The sequence below is a fragment of the Spermophilus citellus genome, assembly GCF_964194105.1.
Source record: "Spermophilus citellus genome assembly, chromosome: 4".
Classification (NCBI taxonomy): domain Eukaryota; kingdom Metazoa; phylum Chordata; class Mammalia; order Rodentia; family Sciuridae; genus Spermophilus; species Spermophilus citellus.
The window spans coordinates 37,062,308-37,074,011 of record NC_138185.1 but is presented as its reverse complement, the minus strand read 5'-3'; the positions used below and the strand labels follow the sequence as shown (position 1 = coordinate 37,074,011).

Below are 11,704 nucleotides of genomic sequence, written 5' to 3'. Positions count from 1 at the left end.
AAGGATCAGTATTTCACTTGGAGGGGGGTAAAAGGAAATGAGTGCTTATCAAAGAGAAGAATCACAAATAAGTGGAGGGAAAAGAAGTTCTATCATGAGAGGAAAGAAAATGAAATCTATGGATCTCTAACCCAAGATCCCCACCCCTGACTCACAATCTCCAAAAATCATGAGGATCACTAAAGGGATAGCTGTGGCACACTTCTAGGAGGTGGGACTGAGTGGTGACAGGATTCCACATCTTGTGAGGATTCTAGCCTTGATAACTGCAGACCTATGAGGCTTCAGGGATTGGATTAGTTGGAGATTAAAAGAATTTACTGGTTCCTAATGTGTGCTGGAATTCATCACATTCTCTCCAGGTGTTCTGTTCTGCTTGAGATCCCTTGTCTAATTCAAGACATTTGCCAAGTGAAGGCAGAATGAATGAAGGGGAGTCATGTGACAGCTCCTAATAATAAGATTCAATTTCCCTTCGGACTTAAAGTTGGATTTAATATGATTGAAAGAACATAAATAAAAGTGACATTTATTTGACTTTGAATTATAATAGTAGCAAATTCATACCTCCTACGCACTTGTAATATTATCTATACTATATAGTATATTAAAGAATAATATATTTTGCTTAAGCTAAATAAAGACTGTTTTTGTTCTCAAAGGCAAATCTTAAAGCAGAAAATGTATGCATGAACAGAAATTTTCTTTCAATAATGAGTTGATATCAAAGCTGTTTCCAGTTACTGGTGCCATTTCCAAATTAAACAGGCTTTTATTATAATTCAGCTGAACAGAAGGAAAATAAAGCATAGAAATGTACTTCCTGTATTGTCATCTAAAAAACATACTACTGACGGATTTGATTATAACACAACATTTCTTTTCAAGTAACTTGTAGCTTAGAATGCATATAAAATGATGGGGTTTTTTTGAATATTCAGAGATGAAGCCAAAATTTGCAATTGAGATACTTGTTGTAACCCTAGTGAAACTCTAATATTTCTATTTTTTATTCATTTAGTTCCCAGCTACAGGCATTGTGTTAGTGTTCCCATTATTGACCCCCTTCCTGAAATCATGCTCTTTGCTCCTCTGTAGTTCTTCCCACTAGTGTAAATATTTCCCAAACCACTAAGGTTGAGCTTGGCTGTGTAAAGTGGTTTGGTCAATGGAGTATTAGTGGATATGTTGCACGAAATAGCTTTAAATGTACCCTGTGTTGGAACTTAATTTCTCATGTTCTTGCCTTTTATCATGAGAAGAACCTCTCTCCAGAAGTCAGCATTTTAATAAACATGAAAACTGTAGATCAGATCTGGATCAAAACACTAGCTAGAATCCAAGCTTAGCTAAATCCAGCCAAACCTGGTTAACTAGAAGACATCTGAACAAGAAATAAATATGTATTTGGGACAGTTTTTTACACAGCATTATACTGTGTACAGTAGACTGATATATCTTTCCATTCTCTGTATTTCAATAGATCTCCAGGCTACTCATGGTGTTTTAAATATTTAGATTACCAAAACTTATCAATTTATTTCTCCTTATGAAGGACCAATGGACATTTATATGCTATGGTTCCAAATTAGTATGGAACAAACTTTCAGTTGAGACTATTTAGTTCAAAATTAAATCCAATTTATTTAAAGAAATATTTTATTTCACTACAGGAGGGAATAAGAATTGAATATTAGTAAGATATTATTCCAAGACAAGACAAGTAAAAATATGAACTACTAAAAATGGAGAAAAGTAATATGCTTTTGGAGAAGAGCAAACAATATATTGTGATTATTACTTAAGTTAGCCATTCCAAAAATAGTATGATCTTAATAGATGGAATATGGAAACAGGGAAATATGTTTTTAGTGTGAACAACATTAATTTATTCAACTTTTATCCATTTTCTTACTGAGTGAATATTTTGAACTGTCTTCAATGAACCAGATGTTGGTGATATGGTAGTAAATAATATAGTAATGATACCTAGGTTACTGGGCATGACAGGACAAAATGGGTAGGATGGGACAGATACCAAGTTCCCTGCATGGGACAGGGTCCAGTTCCAGAATGAGAGGCTAACAAGCCAACAATATTGTGTCCAAAGACATTTGCAGCTTTGAAAGAATCAGGAACCATTGCAACTGGTGTGATATGATCCAGAAAAGGGTCAAACAACTGTCCTGTCCACTTTTCAAGTAGTGAAGTCTTGGAGAAAGACATGAAGAACATTCTTTCCCAGGGAAGAAAAATTTTCAAGTTCTACAGGACATTTACCTCCAAGTCATGGGACATTTTGGATTGGTGACTGATTGGCCTTGTATTGTGGTGTAAGGGAAGGAAGAACATAAAGCAGACAAAGAAGTTTAGTTTACATAGATAACATTGAACCAAACAGGTAAAGGAATTAGGAAAAGAAATGTAAAGTTTTATGTTTCTACAATAATGCTGCATAACAAACTGCTCAAAAACTTAGTAGTGTAAACTAATAATTACTTAGCATTTTTTTTACAAGCATATAGGTCAGTTTTGTGATCCTGCTAAATGGGTCCAGGCTGACTGATTTGAGCTGGGCATGCACTCCTCCATTGTCAGCTATAGGCCAATAGGATAGATTTGCTAGTTTATTTTGGGTTTACTTCTATATCTGGGGACATGGCTCACTGAGCTCTACTCAGTGAGGCCTCTTTCACGCACCAGGCTACCTAGAGCTTATTTAAATGCACAGGAATACAAGAGAATGAGCAGAAACACACGGGACTTCTTGTGGTCAAGGCTTGCAACTGTCGTCTCATATAGCATTTGTGTTTTAGTCAAATTTACACCCCTGTGGCCAGAATACCTGACAAGAAGAACTTAGAAGAAGAAGTTTTTTTGAAGCTTATGGTTTCAGAGGTCTCAGTCCATGGATAGCTGATTCCATTGCTATGGGTCCAAGGTGAAGCTGTACATCATGGTGGAAGGGTTAAGTAGAGGCAAATCCCTCAGCTCATGGAAGGAAGAAAGAAAGAAAGAGATAGGAGTGGATAAGGAAGGGCTGCAGGAAAGTGCATATTTCCAGGGCAGACCTTCAGGACTTAATTCCTCCAGCCATGCCCCACCTGTCTACAGTTACTACCCAGTCAGTCCATTCAAACGAGGATGGACTGATTAGGTTACAGCTCTAATCATTTTGCCTCTGATTATTTTTGCATTAGCACAATATCTTTTTGAAGATGATTCATGTCCACAACATAATAATTTGCCATATTATTTTGGCCAAATCAAGTGTATAACCCACCAAGATTCAAGAGTTGGAGATATAGATTAGGCCTTTTTGTGGGAGGAAGAGTCAGTCCCACTGCATAGGGGCGTGGGTAAAGGGAGAGAAGAACTAGGGTCACAACTGTGATCTGTCTATTACAGTAACCAACTATTTTCAATTTCCTATTTCGTGGCTGGCAATGTGTTTGAGACTTTTAACAACTTGATCTCATCAATTATGGGAGCCGTTCTACCAGAAGAAACTCTGTCTCAGAGATGTCATATTTATGCATCACCATGCAGACATCATCAGCTGGTGGAATTAGGCTGGTAGTTCTGATGCTTTTTAAAGCATAAGCTCTTTAAGAGATCCCTCACACTGCTTCCCTAAATCAATGGCTTGCAATTTCCCCCAAAATGGTTTATCAATTGAAATAAAATCAATTCTACCACAGCAGGAATCAGAAGATTTAGGTGAGAAGATGATGTTGTCTGAGATTGCATAGTTGACAAAACCCATGCTGGGAATGCTAGACAGGAATGAAAGGTGACGTGAGGTTCACTGGGCAAAATGAACTTTTACAAGGGAATAACCATCTGGGGAGCTGTATCATTCCAAATCTTCACATCCAAGGAGACCTAATGAGTTCAGGTTCTACTGAGGCAACATTTGTAAGAGAATGGGAAATGAGAATGTGACTTCTGAGCAGAAAAATCCATATCGCATTGTAATTTCATCTGGTTGATGGAAAGGATCATGAAAACAGGATCTATCCCCAGGGAAAGGGGTTGCACACATAAGCCTAGCGGTTTGCAACCCCTAGTTGTCTGGATTTCTGGAATGGGAATTAGGAAGTAAATTGTAAGGTGATGCTAGCATGGATATTTCCTATTTTGTTCTTTGCTGCGCTGTTAACACCTTGAAGTGTTTCAGGTACATGCAGACATAGAGTAAATATTTGTGGAGTCATGAAGATAAGTGTATAACTAGATATAAATAGCACCCCTGGGGTTAAATCATTATAAACTCATGGGATCATAACTGACAAAATGTCAGACAATTTCCAGATCCTTGTAGGTAAAAGAGGTACGAAAGTCCCAGTCAGACATGGAGGCTTCTTACTTAGTGATTCAGAGACCAGCACTGATTCTCTGAGTGGCCTGCAAACCAAAGGAAGAAGACTCGCTGGTGTTTGCATTGTGTAATTTCCATTTCAAGCCATTTCTCTAGTGATGTCCAGTAAAGATTCAGAATATTCACCTTTGGCAACACTGAACTTATGAACAGAAGGTGATTGCTGCTATCAAGTAAAACCCTGCTGTTCTAAATGAATTTTCAGACCATTAGCAGCATCACCTAATTCTCTAATAGAAATTGAGATTCTCAGGTCCTGCCCCAGTCCTACTGAATCAGAATTTTGAGGGTGAGATCCAGGAATGTTTTTTTGTTTAATAATCATTCAATATGCTATCCGTCGTTTTATGATGTTTTAGAACAAAGCAAGTTTCACAAAGTTACATGGGGTTTTTATCTGGCACAGGGTTCAAAGAAACAGTTACCAATAGAAAATATTTCTACAACCTCAAATTAGATTATATTTAGGTATATTTGCAAAATTCATCCTTATGGTATTCCTGCAGTTTTGTATTTGAAAGGACAGTTTACAGAGATGGAAAGTTGGAATCCAGATTTTTTTTATTAGAAAGATAATAGTACATAACTTAGACTTTGCAGTTTTTTTATTATTCAATAAGAAAACGCACATATTTTTATTCCTAGGTGATTGTCACATATGGTCCCTTTATTCTCTCCCATGTCCCTTCAGTGTGCTTGTCTCACGAGTGCTTCCTGCGTGCATGGGTACCATGGTATTCTGGTGTCATTTTCTTTATTGCACTCTTCACTGGGACTCCGCTACAGCTGCTGCTTTTACTCCCTTTGCTTATAACTACCAGGAAGTGGGTTTCTCCCACTTCTCTTATCTCTGCTATGACTTCTGCTACTCTGTACATTTCTCTCAGATCCTCTCTTCTCTGGGTTGTGATGATGCCTTCTAGATTTTTGCCTACAATTAGGATGGCTCCACTTGCTATCCTCTCCAGAACTTTCTTGTTTTTAAAACGGAGGCTTTTCCTTGTTGTTGTTGTTGCTTTCTCCCTTGTCACTATAACTTCTAGAAAGTTCTTCATAAAGTTTTCTTTTTTTTTTTTTTTTTTACCCTTAGTCTCTTCACATTCATTTTAATTTCTGGAATGCTTATTTTTCCTACTTTTTAAAAAATTTTCTTTATAGTAATTGTAACGACTGCTTTTTGAAATCATATTAGAGGAAGAGGAGGAGAAAGTCAGAGAGGAGGAGGAGGAAGAAGAGGTTTAAAAATTTTTTTTATGTTTGTATCTGCTCTTCTGTAACATTTTTAATACCTTTTTTCTTTTCTATCCAATTTCCTGAGCTGCTTTTTTCATTTGGTTTTGAGTGACTTTAAGACTTAAACTTCTGAATTTTCTTCACCCTCACTGGCAGCAAACTCTTGAGTCAACACAGACATCCTTCCGTTGCTGTGATGGATCATTTGCACCCAAATTTCTCCCCAGTATATTTCCTTTACAGTGAAAACCCACTATTTCTCATCTCCACTATTAGCTCCCTGAGGGTGCATTGAGGGTCCTGAGCCATCAGTGGGAACCCAACATACATTGGTTCCAGAAAATTCAAAGGACATTCTTGAATTATGCTGACATGACCCCATTTGTGATATTTAACGCATCTCACATTTCAAAACTGAACGCCAAAGGGCTGATCTCTGGTGTTCATGTCATCTTTGGCTTATTTTTTCACATGGAGTTCCTTTCTGCTATTCAAATTTCTATTCTGTTTCTTCTTTCTCTTTATTTTCTCCCATTAGCTCGTAGTGGAACTTCACGCATGAAATTAAGGCTATTCTTTACACATTCACCTTCCATAAGAATCTGTTATCATATAAGACTTGTACTTTAGGATACTGTTGCATTAATTCATGTTTCTTCTTATCATATAATAATTTCTGTTCTGCCATCCATACCTTTTGGATAGTGGATTCAGAGGCAGGATGAAAGTTCTTTTGGCACATGAATTTGGCAAAGGATTTGTCCAACTTGCAGTCTGAGCTAGGGAGGGCCCCTGGAAATAAGCTTTTTAATAAACCTTCTAGATAATTCTTTTTTTTCTAGATAATTCTTATGTGTGCCAATGTTTGAGAAACACTGAGTTGAGAGACTTCAGAGGTCTCATGGATATCAAGAGGTTCCTATGACTTTCTTCTACGATTGTCCTGTCATATGACCTAAAATGGATTATCCACAGCACACAGGCAGTTGAATTTTTGACTAAGGAATAAAAGGAAATTGGCACATGGGTAAACAGATTTTGAACACCTTCTTCTTCATCACCATTAGTATAGTACCTCTTGTTTGCATAAGCATTCTTTGAATTGCTGTGAGGAAATTTAGTAACATTTCTTAGAGTTGTATAAAATAATGGTTCATAACATGGATTTGGAGCCCAGAAATATCTGGTGTCAACTCCTACTCCAGTATATATTATCAGGAGACTTTGGGCAAGTTCATCTCTGAAGGGTCAGTTTTTATTTTCCTAAAAAATAACACCTTAACAGTAGCTATATAATTTTTGAAGTAATTTAGAAAAGGAATTCACATAATGGATTGGAACATATTTTGATGTTTTGTCCTTGCTAAATTCTTAATAATGTAAGTTACTTTTATTACTAGTATAACAATAAGTATTAATATATGTACGTTGCCAACATATTTTTCAATTATATAATGGATCAGTCTGAGTTTGTAGTACACTAAACATTTTTAAAAGAGGATCACAGATATTGAACAAAGTACTACAAAAATCACATATCCTTTCATTCTGTGAATCAAATTTTGCTTTCTCCTAATAATTTAAATTTAAGTCTCGATTTCCTACTCATGCGCAGCAACACTTGTGAGCGGGTTTCTCTTTTGATGTGCCCCCAACGTGACACAGGAGATCAAACTGAAATAATAAAATAACACTGCATGAAAAGGGACCCAGGCTACACTTGTTAATGAGTAGATAAATGTTGTTCAGCCCCAGGAAAAAATTGCACATGGAGCAAAGCAATGGCTTTTGTAAGACTCAGCATACACCTTTAAATTATTTTCTTTCAGCTTCCAAGTTCTAAAGAGTGATTGGTGTGCACAATGAAGAGAGAGAGAGAGAGAGAGGGAGAGAGAGAGAGGGAGAGAAAGGAAGGAAGAAAGGAAGGAAGACTTGAGGCTAGGAAGATAAAGAGGAAAATGACCGACCTCCCTCCCCTTACCTCTCCTTCTCACTCCAGTCTCACTAATGGTTTAAGAAAGAAGGCAGATGCTGAAGCCACAACTGAGAAAGAGAATCGTTTCAGGCCCCAGGCAATCCTTCTATCAGGGAAGGTTGAGGTCAGACACTGAGAACATCAAAGAAAAGAAAGGTCTTTGGGGTAAAGAAGAAATGGCATCCCTGTGAAGAATAAAGAGGAGGGAAGTCAAAATCTATATTCTACTGTTTTCTCATGACAAAAACATAGCAGATTTCCCCAGAAAGCAGATTAATTGCCCTTCCCTTTGAGCTATCTGAATTCGCTGTCTTTTATTATTGAATTATAGACATTAGTATGGGAAATAAACTTCTTAGCATAGTCATCAACAATTTTGCTCATTCATTATTTTGTGATTTTCCCAGAAAGACCTAACTGGGATCATTCAAATTCAGAGGTTTCTGTCTTTCTTTTCTGAAACAAAATAAATGCACCAGAAATAATTATTTCGAACTATGTGATAGTGCAGTGTGTTTAATGAGTTGAATACATAAGTGACTGGGGTCTTTAAATTTTGTGGAGTTTTTTTTTTATATGATAGATATAGAATAAACCCTTCTGGTCCTATGTTATTGGTTAGAGTTTAATCTGGAAGAAGGAAATATTAGAAAGAATGGTCTAATAATCCTGTAAGGTCTCTGCCAATTTTCTTAACAGTAAGGCCATTTTTGAAAATGATCAACCCCTGGGTACCATATGTTCAGAACATTCAGTGTTTTATTGCTCTATAGAGTTTTTTTTCCTTGACAAAATATCCTCTTAATCTTTCTCTAGTGATAAAGGAGGAAAAGGCTTTTTTTATTATTATTTTTTTTTAAATCTGCCTGTCTGAAGCTTTATTTTGGAAACTCCCTGGATTCTTGGGGTACATGGTTTCCAGGACAGCTATCATTTAGAATGTAATAATGTCTTCTTTAGAATCATGATAAATAATTTGCAGTAGAATAGAATGTTTTAGTAGTATACCTTGTGTTTGGCTTGACAGAATCAATGTATTTATGGCAATACGGCATGTAAATTGGTTTATTTACATACAGAATCCTAGGTCAAGGTCAAATTCTTTTCTAATCAATATGCTTTTCATATCCATATGTGGTAATACTTGAAGATACTCCCAATTTTGCCTTCCAAGACCTGTGCTCTCTGGTGCTTAGAGTAAGATTTCAAGGCTCCTCATCTGAGGTGCACTGAGGAACCTACTGAGGAACAGGCCAGAGTTACCAGTGATGAGGCAATTGTTAGTTTTTGGTATTGTTAGGAATAGGCATTGGTGGTAGAAGGCATAAAACGGACCATCAGGGTATTCAAGTTTTATAAAATCCCAGAGCGAGCAAGCAATGTATTCAGGCTCCTAAACAGATAATTCAGGAAGAAATATGAGACTGAGATATAGAAATATGGAAGAGAGAGAGAGAGAGAGAGAGAGAGAGAGAGAGAGAGATTGTTCCATTGACTGTATGCCCTTATAAGTTATTCAAACTTTCTATGTGTTTGCTTCCTCTGTTAAATGCATGTAGTGGTCATTAAAAAAAATGAGCCCCTTGGATTTATGACTGTGGCAGAAATGAGGCCACAATTTCACGGGGCCACTCCAGTCAAAGAGAAAAAGCATCAGGGACATTAAGGGATGTCCATTCCAGGAAATTGGGAGCTCCTTTGATGAGTGATCTTTAGCTTAAAGGCTTGGTGGTAAGTCAAATAATACCCACCAAAGACATCCGCTTCCTAATCCCAAAACCAGTGACCACATTATTTTACATGGCAGAATCAAGGTAAGGATCTTAAAATAGGGAGATTATTTTAGACTATCCCAGGAGACCCAAAGTAATCACAAAGGTCCTTATAAGAGGTAGACCAGAGGGTCAAAGTCAGAAAAAGGAGATGTGATAATAAAGGTAGAGTTCAAAGAAAGTGGCAAGGAGGGATGGATGAGAAGATACTGGCCTTGAGGATGGAGGAGTCACAAGCTCATAGACACAGATGCCCTCTAGAAGCTGAAAATAGAAAGAAAATGAATGATCTCCCAGATCCCCAGAAGGAATGCAGCCCAACCAACACTTGGATTTTAGGGTTTCTGACCTTGAGAATGGTAAGATAATGCATTTGTGTTATTTTAAGCCTCCGAATTTGTGATCATTTGTTATGGCGGCAATGGAAAATCAATACAGACTTCCTATTGGCTTTCAGAAAATACCTTAGGATGGGCATTGCAGACAGAGACTCTTCTACTAAATCTTCATTTCTTCCTTCTTTCCTTTATCTGGAGTCTGATGACTTTCCCAACCTCCTCTAGCTCTTCTTAACTTTCCTTCACAGGAATTTCCTCTGATAGACTGCATGCATATTTAATCCTTTCTTGGTGTCTGTTTCTTGGAGGACTGGGATTAATACGTCTAGTAAATTTGTTTTTGATTTTGCATGGGTTTTTAAGGTACCTACCATATGGTAATCATTCAAATTATGAACTATCATGATTGTTAGTTATAGTGGCACCAATAACGTAAGACAAAATGCAGTTCATATGTTCTTGGACAAAATCTTGGAAAGTACCTCTTAGTTTATTTGCCTAAACTCATTTAAATTTCATCTAGACATTTTGGTCCCTCACAATGTCTCAGTTTAGTAGTTAGCACATCCAGTCCAGCCTGACAGTAAACTTTAAAGTTCACTCCGAGAAAATGTTGTGATTGTTCAGAGCTGTTCTACATAAAGTCTAGTTTGGGGATTTGGAGCCAAGAATCATGCTGTCATTAAACATTTATGTCTTATCCTTGAATTCAGCAAGAAAATTGTATTTTAAGATTCATCTGTTTCAATTTTTATATCTCTATAGTGGGTAATAAACTCAGGTAGAAAATAGAACATGTTCGAAAGGTCATTTCAGGAAATTAGTAAAATTTTCATCTGCCAGAACCTCATGAGTTCTGCCTAATCAATGGAATTACTAAATATGACAGAAGTACAATCACAAACTGAATTGATGAAATAGTCAATTAGTGCTACTGAACAGACTGGTTTTGCTTTCCATGGTTTGTTACCTATGGTCAACTTTATTCTGAGAAAACTGAATGGAAAAATTCCAGGAAAAAAAAAGTCAGAATTTTTAAATTGCAAGATATTCTGAGTAGTGTGATAAAATCTCACAAGGTCCCATTTAGTGCCATTGGAGATGTGAATCATTTCTTTGTCCAGTATGTCCATGCTAACTTCCTGTTAGTCACTTAGTTGCCGTCTCAAGAATCAGCTAGCTTACTGTATATACAACCAGATATGAAAAATTGTGCTCTATGTGTGTAATAAGAATTGTAATGCATTCCACTGTCATATATAAATAAAAATTAAATTTTTAAAAAAAGAATCAGCTAGGTGTCAGTGCTTGTGTTCAACCAACCTTCACATCTTTATGTAATAGCCTAACACTATGTCACAGTGCCTACATTAGTCACCTCGCTTCCTCTCATCACGTGGGTTTTATACTATCTCACATTTTCATGAGAAAAAGGGTAAGTACAGCACAAAAAGACATTTTAAGATCAAGAGTGTACATTCACATAACTTTTATTATAGTATATTGTTATAATTGTTCTACTTGACTGTTGGCAATTGTTGTTGATCCCTTACTGTGTCTAATTTACAAATTAAATTTTATCATAGGTATATATGTGTGTATGCGTGTGTGTGTATAGTTGATATGGTATATTTGGTTCAATACTACCTGAGGTTTCAGATATCCACAGATGGTCTTAGAATGTAACCTTATATGTTGTTATGGTTTGGATATGAGGTATTCCCCAAGTGCTCCTGTGTTAATACAGGAATATTCAGAGGTGAAACGATTGGATTATTAGAGCTATAACATAGTTAGTTTATCCAAGTTTGAACAGACTGATCTGGTGGTAACTAGGCAGGTGGGGTATGGCTAGAGGAGGTAGGTCACTGGGGGTGTGCCTTGAAAGGTTTCCCTTCCCTACAGCTCTTCTCTCTCTTTCTCTCTCTGCTTCCTGGCCACCATGAGCAGAGCAGAGCACCATTTTTCTGCCAGGTCCTTCTGCCATAATGTTCTGCCTCACCTT

General features: G+C 36.9%; 1 pseudogene across 1 annotated transcript in view; it reads right to left on the bottom strand.

The window, feature by feature from the left end:
* Window positions 1-5,082: 5,082 nt before the first annotated feature.
* LOC308648135 overlaps window positions 5,083-11,704 on the bottom strand; it is a 118,923-nt pseudogene continuing 112,301 nt past the window's right edge. Inside the window, exons 2-3 of the transcript in view lie at window positions 5,517-6,393; window positions 5,083-5,420 (exon numbers count right to left, since the gene is read on the bottom strand). The product of the transcript in view is annotated as an uncharacterized misc_RNA (transcript). The remainder of the gene's footprint in view (window positions 5,421-5,516; window positions 6,394-11,704) is intronic.